Below are 13,644 nucleotides of genomic sequence, written 5' to 3'. Positions count from 1 at the left end.
ACACACAACTCTTTCAATTTCCCATGAAAGATGATCATAGTACAAAAACTCAATTCATCTCAAGCATGAAATGAAAAACCCTAACAACATATTCTAAGAAAGAAATACAAACTCTTCCATCATATCCCAAGAAGATCTTCACAAGAATATCAAACAATAGCTAGGGCTCTACATGTTATTCACTAACAAATTCTAGCTTCACTTCATTCTCCAAAAGTTACATCTACCCAAATGAAGATTCACACAAAAAGAGGTTCCAAGCTCTCTATTCCTTTACCTTTATCTTTCTATTAATAATGATGTGATGTGCTTCTCCTCTCATTATAGAGTAATAGGACTAAGTTCCAAGTAGCATAAAACCTTTTCTCTAGATTTGGTCTACAAATGAAATTCCCTACATGTGCCAAGTAGATAGGAACAAGCTCACCAGTGCCAACTCATGTACTCCATTCATTTTTATGTAACACCACATATATCAATGCACCCACAAGTGTTAACTCACCGCACTAGATAATTTTATGCAAAAAGTGCACCTGCCTAGTCAAAATCCTAATTTATAATAGCAATCATGTATAGCATGTGTTGGGAACCTATACGATCATCTCCAAGACTTATCATAGCCATATATACTTCACTATATGTTCTTTGAATTTGCTTCCTCTTTGCACCCAGAATCCTAGCTTATTCAATATTATATTAGGGTGCCTAATTTGCTAAGTCCTTAAAGGGTATTTAGCCTAGGAATCCTGTGTTACCTAATCTACAAGACTCTTTGGGGAGGCCTTCCTTGTGGGAATAACATCCATCCACGTAACAGCAAAAAAGCATCCACTAAGGTAATAGTGGTGGCTGATATCAAATATATCATGCCATGAAATGAAACCATGTTTTTTTTACTGAAAAGACTCTTTAAATCAGGTTGCATGCTCATCTTCTTATATCTATTTATACACATCCACAAACATATATTATAGGGAATTTCTAGTGTAGGTAGAAATGTTGTAGATATTGCTTGGGAATATATCGCCAAGGGTTTGAAAAGTAACTTCAATCTGAGGGAAAATATCATAAATAAAAATTAATCGTAAACTTGGACTTGAAAAAAGTTGAAACTGATGGCAACTTGCCAAAATCAGAAAACAAAATGGAAGTGTCTAGAGAAATTAGATATATGTGAAACATCGTACTAGATATTCATTTCTCTCCATTCCAAACTCCTTTCTAAAATAAAAGTCACCATTTCCAAAGATGAGGAGATACAAGTAGATGACTGCTACTAGCCTTGATTTCATTAACAGTTTCCTACTTGATGTCAACAACAGAGTGCAAAGATGTGAACTTTTCCAAAGAAGTCAAAAAATTATCTTGTTATGTTTGTGTACACATGAAAGAGGTAACATGAATGGAATTACATAAACCTGCAAGGAGCTGGTAGATAACCAACTCATCGACACTTTGGTCAAGAGGAAAAATGAATGATCCACTGGCATTAGAGCCCAGCAATCCTCCAACATGAATCTTATGATTACCACAATCGTAGTAGCATAATAGACAGAACTACAACTCCCACAACAAGATTTTTGTTACATTTTATTTATAAGGCTCAATCTAGAATATATCATTAGATTGTGACATTGTTAAATTCACTTACTCAGACTTGCTAACTTTTTCCTTAAATTTCTCTTGCATGAGACAGATAAGATCAACACTCTTCTCCAAATCTTTTTCTTCGCCCCTTTTACGAATAAAAATATTTTGTATATTATCTAGGCTTAAATATTTTGTTTGCATTTGTAGAAAGTTTATTTATTGGCATCAAACTATCATTCTTCATCTTGATTTCATTTTTCAAAATACAATCATGCATGGATCCCATATAGTCTTCTGGTACAGCTTATTCATCATCTATACCTCAATTATTTTGTATGAAATCTACCTTTTACTTCTGCAATAACACTGTAAGTTAGGAAGGAGGTATTTGAATAAAGTGACAATTTCTGGCTGAATTTAGTTTGATAAATTGAGGATAATTGTGCCATTTCCTATTGATTTTTGTAGCTTGGGAGGAACTCCACAACCCTGAGTACTGCGTTTGAGTGAGTTTGAAACACAAAAATGGTTTGTGGGAAAATAACTCAAGCGTTGGGGTTTTATACCCATGGTGTGGGTGTGAAATCAAGCAAAAGAATTGTTATGTATTTATTTTTGAAAGTATAGCCTCTTTAAATAACCAAGGAGGACAAGAAACAATATGATGGAAAAGTCAAATTAAAGAAACCCTTGCCTTGATTAGTTGGGGTTTTGACCAAGAAAAGAATGTTGTCTAAGGCCAAAAGTATCCCTTGAGGGCTAACCTTCACCTCATGAAACATTTTAAGAAGGCAAGAGTTGTGACTCATTTGTATACATCAAAAGATGGTGTATATCAAGTGATTCTGCCCTAGAAGGAGATCAGAATACCTTAGGCTGCAACACCTCTAAGAGGATGAATGAAGGAGCATGAAGGTTCGTGATAGGCTGAGTTTTTTCTCTAAGAAGAGGAAAATTTCCTCAGTAAATTCATGCCTCAAGTAAGGTAGGATCTGCGTGTGGAGAAGCGACTCTTTCTGTAAAAGGGTCAAGCCCTAGTTAGGGTTTATTCCATGATGCTACACCCTTAAGGTTATGCTCTGAAGTTTGTACCATATGCACTCAATCCAGTCATGGGAAGAAGGGATGAGACTCTTAGAAACGATACCTAAAACCTTGTGATAATATTTTTGGTTGTGTTCTTATCTTTATGATTGGATATGTTGTTTAGGGTGGCCAAAATCATTCAATAGGAGTGTGGTTCTAGGAAGTAGAGAAGGGTCATGTACTATGAGGAATAGGGCCAACATAAGGCAGATTGGAGGCTAGATAAGAGCCTAAGTGGATGAGGAAAATATTTTTCCTGAAAGGACTAGGCCAGAGGTCGATATGCCCTAGGTGATGGGCTATTCTTCTGTGCAAGGTTGTACTAATGATCTATCCCCCAAGTGCCAGCGATATATGCATTGACCAAGGGCCATGACCTTAGAATATTTGAACATTAGGGCCATAGACCTAGAGGGTTATGTATAGTAAGTAAGAGGGTTGAATTATATCACCTAGTGAACAGAGATGTGTAGGGACAGATGTGTAAAGGTAGTCTTGAAGAGAAGAGAAATTGTTGGTTTGGAGGATTGTTCATAGGTTTGAACAACAAATATAAAGAGCCCTAGCTCTAGGAAATTTGAGAATCAAATTGCAGAAAATAATAATATACATTCTCTATATGCCATCTGGGTTGTGTGTTTCTTCCTTATTGACCTTGGGCCTGTAGAAGAAAAATATCTTGCCTTGTTTCTATGTTGCAATAAAATCTTACATAAAAACTCATTTTGGGATTTTATTTTAAAAAAATCTCAACTTTGGGTTCCTCTCGTGTCCGTGTTTCGTCACCCTCACTCGTTGTAATAACATGAAGTTAATTCTTCTTCACCTAACTAGTTTTTGCAACATTAAAATTGTTTCCTAAACTATCCTTTCCTCCTTTACAACTACATACCTAATACATAGTTCTTCTTCACCTAACTAGTTTTTGCAACATTAAAATTGTTTCCTAAACTATCCTTTCCTCCTTTACAACTACATACCTAATACATACAATTACTAAACTACCACTATATCATAAGCATATATCTACTGCATATAATTACTTAACTATTGCTAGATCATATGCATATGATTACTAAGATGGAAGAAAATCCACATCATATCCATTTTCAATTGTATTATGGAAACAACAAGCATGAGCCCACTACATGATTGTTTAAATGTACAACTTTTCACTTGGAACATAACTAATTGGCTAACCTAATCCCCTATATTTGGACCCTCTAATTGAAAAATATTTGGGTGACAACATTTGTCCTCATTCATTAAGATTGAGTTCTATAAGTGTGCAATGAGACCATCTTTATCCTGAATTCGAGCATATGCAAGAGAAACAAACGTTTCCCATTTCTTACCCTTGAATGCTTGCAAGGAAAGGTTGCATTACCTCAATACACAATTTTTGTTTTTGAATTATGTTTTGACTTATCTATTAAATATCTAGATTACATAGAGAATATTTAAAAAAAGGAGTGTGGGGTAGGTAAGCTACCACCATAAATCCACTAAAGTGTGGTTCCATAGATAAACCTCCCACTAAATCACATTTCCTAGATATTCAAAATAATAAAAAATGAGCCTTTAGCCACCAAAACTGTACATATCTATGAATAGTTTTCTGGAAAGTTAAAGCTTCAAAGTGCAAGCCATATCAAAGCATACAATAATAATACATAAAATTATATGGTATATAATTACGTCATTCTCTAACGAACTCAATCAAGAAAAAATAATCTCCTTAAACACACTAATCTATAAGATAGGCTTCACTTGGCAATATGAGAATATTTTTGGCATGCCATAATCTAGCAAACTGTACTCCAACTATTTCAAATGAAAAGTTTAGAGAATAAGAAACACAAGAAATGTGAACTGCAAGAATGGTATGTTATGCAAAGGATCCAACGTACCGATAAAGGAGTAGCCAACATTACACTTATTTTGCATGACAAAAAGTGGCAAAATTAATCTGGAAAAAACTAAGGACGTGACTGCAGATTACAGATCATCTTCACTCCAACTATTTCAAATGAAAAGTTTAGAGAATAAGAAACACAAGAAATGTGAACTGCAAGAATGGTATGTTATGCAAAGGATCCATCGTATCGATAAAGGAGTAGCCAACATTACACTTATTTTGCATGACAAAAAGTGGCAAAATTAATCTGGAAAAAACTAAGGACGTGACTGCAGATTACAGATCATCTTCATTTGACAATATTCTGGATAATAAAACTCAATAACACAGGATTTTGTAATCTCAAAAAATTAAGGTTTCCTAAAATAACAAAATAGATTGATTGTAAAGCCTTACCCTAAAAAAATATGCAGGTAATTGAAATCAACTCACCTTGAAGTCAATAGGCAAGTAAATGAAATCATAAGTTCCATGGAATTGTTCATCTATAGTAGCCAAAAGAATATTTAATGTGTACCTACAAAGAGGCTCCTTTGACTTCTTGGCTGACCCAAAATAAAATTTCAGCGAGAAAATAAGATCACTAAATAGGTGGTGACTAACAATTTTAGGTATTTATATATTTAACATTTGACTCACTTGTTAGGAATGTTCTTGATCATAAGTGTTGTCTGTGTGTCTTATCCACGTTATATTCGGTCAATCTCAAGTTGATATTGCTTCGTGTTATCAACTTGATTTGCATTGTTGTCAATTCCATGGCTCCTTCCACGTTCATTAGCATTCTCTAAGGATCCATGTATGTACTTTGGTGACCCATTATTATGAAAGCTGAGGCATATATGCCATAGAGACATTGTTCCCAAGCTTGGATAAGAAAGAGTAGTATCTACAACATCATTGACACTCATCTGAGAGATAAGAGTGTGAGTTCCAAATTGCAATGGATGCATACCATGTGTAGCACATAATCCCACCGCTCCAAGTGAGCCAAGAGAGAAAAGCAATGTTTCAAGAGACTCCCTGATATATCTATTCTTTCTATCCAAATGTGAGACATTGGTATTTGGAGTTGAACCAACATGATGATGTTGTGACGGTAATTTTGCGTTAATCAGATGACTGGACTACCTAGAAACAATGTGGTTGTGGCTGTGACTATGGTTGACGCCATATATGCATACCATGTGCATATGGAGATGAATTTGGCTACATAATTGGACTGATTATGGTAGGAATTAAGGTTATCTTGATCAAAGTGGTGGGCATCTAAAGAGCCATTTCCACTTAGACTAGAATGTGGATTCAACAAGGAACCATTCCCCACTACTCCAAAAACTGCCATAAGATTTTCAAACTATAATTAAAAGTTACAAGAAATATACCTGTAACTGAATCACAAATCCTCTGCTTCACCTTATATTTGTTCTAAAAATGAAAAAAATAAACCCAAAAAAAATCTTAAAGAATAAACCCAACACTATAATTATGATGAAAATATAGGTTATTCATGTTATTAGAACTAACTCTATGCAATGTCCTGGATTCAATTAATTCAGCTAGCCTTGAAGCCATGCCTATTGTCATTGATGAAAATGAAAGAAATGGATTATGAGACAGAATTGATAACACCATTGGTATACTCCATAAGTGTCTAAGGATGGAAAAATTGCAATCTTTGTATCCCGAGGCTCATACAACCTAATGAATGACCAGGTTCTCCTTGAGCAGCTTGACCTCCATGGTTCAAAATAGTTGCAACTCTAATAGGAGATGACAAATGGCGGTGAACACTTGATGATGTGCCATGAAAATAACTTTCAATAAATAAACTCAGTGGTCCATGGCTACTAGAATGTAATGTCTATATATCTTCACTATCAATAGAACTGCTTGGCATTCCCCAATGTGTGTTAGGTCATAGAACCGTTTGGAACAACCATGAAAGTTTAGTAATATCCTCACTAATTCATATAAACACCACAATAGTTAGGTTGCACCAAGTCATAAAAGAAACAACAACATTAATGGAAATTCATGGCACTCTAGACATTGCAAAATACTATTGCTTCGATCTTCATGACCTAGTAAGGCACAATCCAGATGGTGAATTATTTGCAGAAACCGCTCCTTATTGCTAGTATATGTGCACTTCTTCTTTCTCTAGCTCTTGATACAATTTTTGCATCAGGCCGTTTGCAATAAATATGGACTTTGGTTAATGTACATGGTTATTGAAAGGAACATCCTAACAATTGACATATTATCTATATGCCTACAGAATAATGAATAATTATGAGTAGAAGGCACTATGTATATTTACAAGTCATAAGAGACATGTTTACTCATAATACCCTCTACTGTAATACTCCATTTTTCTAACCTTATTCTGTATGTGCGACAATGTATAACTGTTTTTCCTCTATAATTACTACTATGTCATAGGGAACTTATAAAATTTTAAAAGGCACCTCATCTGTAGATTCATAATGAAATTGTAGAAATAAGGAAAAAATAAAATCGAAATCAATTTCAACTATGAAATGAAATGGTAATTGTATCTCATAATACCATCGTCTAGCACCACGAGAACAACTTTGTTCTAACTTTGTCTCTTTTACCAACAATATCACTTTTATTTAGCACCTTTAGGGCTTTTCCAACAACTCTCACATCGTAGAACTCAATAAATTTGTGGTGGTGCTTATGTGGAGCTCCTTTGAGTTGTAAAAGTACCTCTATTTATTTAGCAAAATGAATATTATCATTGTCAAATTCACTATCAACCTAACAATAAAGAGTTATGAAATAATTTCTTATCTTTATTTAACAAAAAGTAGTGCATGTTTGACATCTCTCAAAAGTAACAGTCAAAAGACACATACTTTTGGTGCTCTTACCATTCCTGGTAAGATCACCTCTTTGATTTCGCCATGGACACTGAATATTTGTTGGAGATCATGATTTGAAATATATGGATTGAGGTTGGACACCACAAGTGTGCCTTGGTTTACATCTTTATCTGAAGGATTGTCCTATTAGTAAGTGTACCAAAATTTCAGTGAAAATATCAGAATGACTATGGTTAATCATGAAGGATCAACTTCTTTCATATTATTTGATAAATATTCTTACCAAATAACATTGCAATACACAGAAAACATGAAACAAAATGCACAGTCATTCCTTGCAAAGAGAACGTAAATGAAATCTTCTTATTATTCTATGAAAGATTATTATAATCTTATAAGATTATTTTTTCCAAATAAATATAGTCCCCCAGACACATATTAGATGTTCCAAGTGAGGATGTTGGTACCTTGCCAGAACCCCATGTATTTTTTGCCTTTACCCTAGCTCTTTTGATGGAGGGAAATAGTAACTGCACACAAAAATACCAACTGATATCCCAATGAGACTCAACAAGATTTGATCTTGAGTGTCCCATGAGGAATTGGCCCTGGGTTGGCTTCTTGTGACTTGTGGAAAGTTTTCATTGAATAATATATGGAAATTACCATTCATTAACATTGCCTAAGGATCCATTTATGGAAACTGGTGACCCATTGTTAGGAAAGATGAGGCATCCTTGCTATGGAGACATTTCTCCCAAGCTTGGAGAAGAAAGAGTAGGATCTACAACACCATTGGCACTCATATAAGACATAAGAGTGTGAGTGCCAAATTGCAACAGATGAATTCCATGTGTACCACATAATCCCATAGCTCCAAGTGAGCCAGGAGAGAAAGCAATGTTTCAGGAGACTCCTTAATATATCCTTGCCTTCTGTCCAAATTTGAGAGATTGGTATTTGTAGCTGAACCAACATGTGATGTTGTGAAGGTAACACCGCATTAATTAGTTGACTCTGACTACCCGAAAAGAATGTGGTTGTGGTTGTGACTGTGGTTGAGGCCACACATGCAGACCATGTGCATATGGAGATGATGATGTTGACATAATTGGACTGTGTAGATGATGATTGTAGGAATTAATATTACCCCAAATAAAGTAGTGGGAATCTAAAGAGCCATTTCCACTTAGACTAGAATGTGGATTTGACAAGGAACCATTCCCTTCTACTCTAAAAACTACAATAAGATTTTCAAACTATAATTAAAATTTGCAAGCAATATACCAGTAACTGAATCAACAATCCTCTGCTTCACCTTAGATTCTTTTCTAAATATAAAAGAAACCAAAAAAATTTATGAAAGAATAAACTCACCACTATCATTATGATCAAAAGATAGGTTATTCATGTTATTAGAACCAACTTTATGCAAAGAATTGATTCATCTAGACTTGAAGCCATGATTGTTGTCATTGATGAAACTACAACAAATGGATTGTAAGATAGAATTGATGACACCATTGGTACACTTTGAAAGTGACTTGGGATGGAAAGATGATAATCTTTGTGTCCCAAGGCTCATAAAACCTAATGAATGACCAAGTTATCCTTGAACAAATTGACCTTTGTGGCTCGCAATAGCTGCAACTCTAATAGGAGAGGAAAAATGGTGGGGACCACTTGATGATGCTCCATGCAATGAACTCTCCATAAATAAACTCAATGTTCAATGGCTACAAAAATGGAATGCTTGTATAGCTCCACTATCAATAGAACTTCTTGGCATTCCCTAATGTGTGTGAGGTCCATGAAAAACCAAGCAATTTTAGTAATATCCTCACTGATTCATATAAACACCACAATAATTAGGCTACACCAAAGCCTAAAAGAAACAACAACATTAATTAGCAATTATGACAGTCTTGACATTGCAAAATACTATTGTTTCAATCTTCATGACCAACTGAGACGCAAACCATATGGTGAATTATTTTCAAATGAAGATCCTTTTTGCTAGTATGTGTGCACTTTTTGCTGCAGCTCTTGATACAACTGTTGCATCAAGTTGTTTGCAATAAATGTGAACTTTGCTCAATGTACATGTTTATTGAAAGGAACATCTCGATATGACAAATGATCTATACACCTATAGAATAATGAATAATTATGAGCAGAAGGCACCATGTATCTTTACAAGCCATAGGAAACATGTTTACTCACAATACCCTCTATTGTAATACTCCATTTTTCTAACCTTATTTTGTATGTGGGCCGATGTATTACTATTTTTCTTAGGTACTTACTACTATGTCACAGGGAACTTGTAAAAATTTAAAAGAAGCATTGCAGAAAGAAGAAGAAAAAAATAATATCAATATCAATTTCAACTATCAAAAGAAATGGTAACTGTATCTAATAATACAACTATCTAGCACCACCAAGACAAGTTGTTTCTAACTTTGTTTCTCTTTCCAACATCAACACCTCTAGGAAGTTTTCAATAGCGCTTACATCATAGAACTCGATAAATTTGTGGTGGGGCTTATGTGGAGTTTCTATGATTTGTAAAAGTACTTCTGTTTAGTAAGCTAGGAAAATGAAGATTATCATCGCCACATGCACTATCAACCTAACAATAAAGACTCCAGAGCTCTAAAATAATGTCGTAGCTTTATTTATCAAAAATAAGATCATGTTTGACATCTCTCAAAATTAACAGTGAAAAAAGACATACTTCTAGTATTCTTACCACTCGTGGCAAGCTCACCTATTTTATTTCACCATGCAAACCAAATATTTGTCAGAGATCATCATTTGAAACAGATGGATCGAGGTTAAACACCATAAGTGTGCCTCGGTTTACATATTTATCTGAAGGGATTGACTTATTAATAAGTGCAACAAAATTTCATTGAAATGACTATGTTTAATCATGAAGGATCAATTGCTTTCATATTGGTTAGTAAATATTCTTACCAATAACCTTGAAATACATGGAAAACATGAAAAAAGATGCAATAATTCCTTGCAAAAAGAACATAAATGAATTCTTTTGATTATTCTATGTAACATTATTATAATGTAAAAAGATTATTTTTTTCCAAAGAAACATAGCCCCACACACGCATATTCGACGTTCCATGTGAGGACGTTGGTACCTTGCAAGTACCCATTGGATTTCCTATCTTTCCCCCAACATTTTTGAAGGTGGGAAGTAGTAACTTCCCATGAAAATATTACCTGATATCCCCAAGGGACTCAATGAGATTTGATATGGAGAGTCTCACATGCAATTGGCCTTGTTTTAGCTTCCTGTGACTTGTGATTTTTTTTATATAATAACGTTTATCCATAATCACCCTACTCAAGGGATCCTTCCGATGGGGAGTCTCTAAACCTGTATATGTAAATATGAAATTGGGCATGATGTCTAATGATGTTTCATTTGATCGAGATTTGAGATTGGACTTCCATAAGAAGTGTTGACCCAATAATAAGAGACAAAGCTATTGTAGTGATCAAATATCCATATTATCTTATAGACGGATTGATCACTAAACTCAGAACTATAGAGAAACTGGTGGCAGTGCTGAAACCAGACAATTGTTTTTCTTTATCCAGTGTCAGACCATAGATTTCAATTGAAGAAACATTCGTTAATTTTTTGCAAAATAGAAATATAAGATGTCTTAGAACACAACAGAAGAATGATAACCCTGATGATAAAACTTGAGCAGAGGGAAATATAAAGGGTCGTGACCAAATTCCTGTGGAAATTGCTACCATAAGAGGGAAATTAGGAAGTATTGAGGATGTGAACAGTCAAATATGAACAATTTAAGGTTCTGACTCTGTTCCTCATCAGCAAAATGACCTACATGTTGTTTATGTCTCTTCCGACCTTCATCAGACTTCTTCTTTATGCAATATTTGGATATATGGCTGGTTCTACAAAAAAAAAACATTTGATGGCCTTTTAATCCAGTTTCTTTCTATCTTCCTTTGGGACATGATCAAAGGCTTTGGAGCCAAAAACTCTCAAATGCTTAACTGCAGGCTTATAGCCAAATAAAGCTTCAAAAGGAGTTTTGAAATCTAAACTTCTTGTTGGACTCCTATTCTTTAGATATACTATAGTATTAATTGCTTCAGCCCAAAACCCATTAGAAAGATTCTTACCTTTTAACATACTATGAGCACACTCCACAAGGGTTTTGTTCTTCCTCTCTACAACCCCATTCTTTTGAGGAGCGTGGGGTACTATAAACTATTGTTGTATCCCATGATCTTTGCAGTATTTGAGGACATAAGCTTTCTTGTACTCTCCCCTTGATCCGAGTGGAGAATCTTGATGCATTTACCTGTCTGTTTTTCAACCATACTTCTGAACTCCTTGAAGTATTCAAAAGTGTGGCTCTTCTTCTTGAGGAAATACACCCAAGTAAATCTAGTACAATCATCAATAAAGAGTAAAAAATAGTATGCACCACCTAATGACCTTGTTTGCATAGGCCCGCATAAATTTGTGTGTACCAGCTCGAGTATATCTCTCCTCCTTCTATCATCATTCACATGAAATTCATCTCTGTGCATCTTTCCAAGTGCACATGCATGACAATCAATATGGACAAGGTTTAAAATAGGAAGACCAAGGACCATACCTCTTTTCTGTAATAGCAGTAGATTATTGAAGTTAATATGGCCGAACCTCTGATGCCATAAGTCCACTGTAGTCATCGCAGATGATGGCAATGCCTAATGTGGTGCGCTTTTTACATTTAGGTTGTACAATCCTCCCACACGAATACCTGATGCAATAGGATTCATATGATCCAACACGCCTTTAATAACACAATATGATTTATAAAATTCTACCTTGAGATTCTGATCAGTTATCGTAGAGATAGAGATCATATTCCTCTTTATCCCGGGTACATACATTACATTATGAATATGTCTAATATTTCCATCAGGAAAAACAATAGGAATATTACCATAGCCTTTGATTTGGTACCTTCTATCATCGCCAAGAAGATGTTTTCTCCACTGTTGGTCTCTTTGAAGTCTTCAAACCACTGTCTATTACCTGCCATGTGGATGGATGCACCTGAGTCCACAAACTAGGTATTTGTTTCATCATCCTTAGCCGAAAACGTGGAGTCAGATATGAACAGTCTCAAGTTCTGACTCTATTCCTCATCAACAAAATGACCTGCATGTTGTTTTTGTCTCTTCTGGCCTTCATCAGACTTCTTCTTCATGCAATATCTAGCTATATGGTCGGTTCTATCAGAATAAAAACATTTGGTCACAGATTCATTTCTATTGAAAGACATACCATGAGGTAGGGGAATCTTCCTCTGTGGGGTTGCACTGCTCTTCTGTGTTGCATTTGACTTTCCTCTGAAGGGTTTCTTCTTCACCATTATGGCCAGATTTGAACTTTGAGGTTTATGAGTCAACTGCCTTTCCTTCTCTTGCATGAGAATCCCTGTTAATTCTTCAAACATGGGGGCTTTTTCTCTTGCATTTAAGCCAGTGATGAACATCTGATACTCGTCAGTCATGTCATTCATGGTAATTGTGACAAAATCTGTATCTGACACATCTTCACCGATGTCACCCAGCTTGTTCTTGAGCTCCTTGATCTGCGAAATAAATGCTACAATTATCTCATTCTCCTCCATCTTGATGGAGAGAATCTTGCTCTTCAAGAGCAACAATCGATTGGTGTTCTCGACCTCATAGATATCCTTGAACATCTTCCAGATTTCTGGTGCAATGTTGCAATCATGGATATGGAGAAAAATGCAATCTTTGGCTGAAAATTTCAGGAGCATTCTCTCCTTAGTCTCCCGCTTATCCCAGTCTTGGATTGTTGTTGTTGTTCCTACTATAAGCACATTTGGCTTCACCTCATCATTATTCAAACTTGCCCATGCATTGTGTCTGTGAAGCAAGGTCCGTAGCTTAAATTTCCAACCAAAATAATGAATCTATCCAGCTTGTTATTCTCATTCAGGTATGCTTCTACTAACTAATTATTCATCTTGAATAATAAAAAAATTCAACCCCGGCAACTTAAGACACAACCCCATATCTTTAAAAAAAAAAACTGCAAATGCCAAATCCAATGAAAACTTCAATCAAAACTGAGCCCAAATCCCTCTTTTAAGGGATCACTTCAAATTCCTT

At 35.2% G+C, this 13,644-nt stretch overlaps 1 pseudogene; it reads right to left on the bottom strand.

Annotated features, from left to right (window-relative positions):
- Positions 1 to 4,714: 4,714 nt before the first annotated feature.
- LOC149249677 (protein MEI2-like 4) lies at positions 4,715 to 13,211 on the bottom strand (annotated as a pseudogene).
- Positions 13,212 to 13,644: the final 433 nt, after the last annotated feature.

Source organism: Pinus tabuliformis, chromosome 7 (assembly GCF_031772625.1).
Source record: "Pinus tabuliformis cultivar Carrire ecotype Pingquan chromosome 7, CPIR1, whole genome shotgun sequence".
NCBI lineage: Eukaryota > Viridiplantae > Streptophyta > Pinopsida > Pinales > Pinaceae > Pinus > Pinus tabuliformis.
This window is presented reverse-complemented; position numbering and strand designations above follow the sequence as displayed.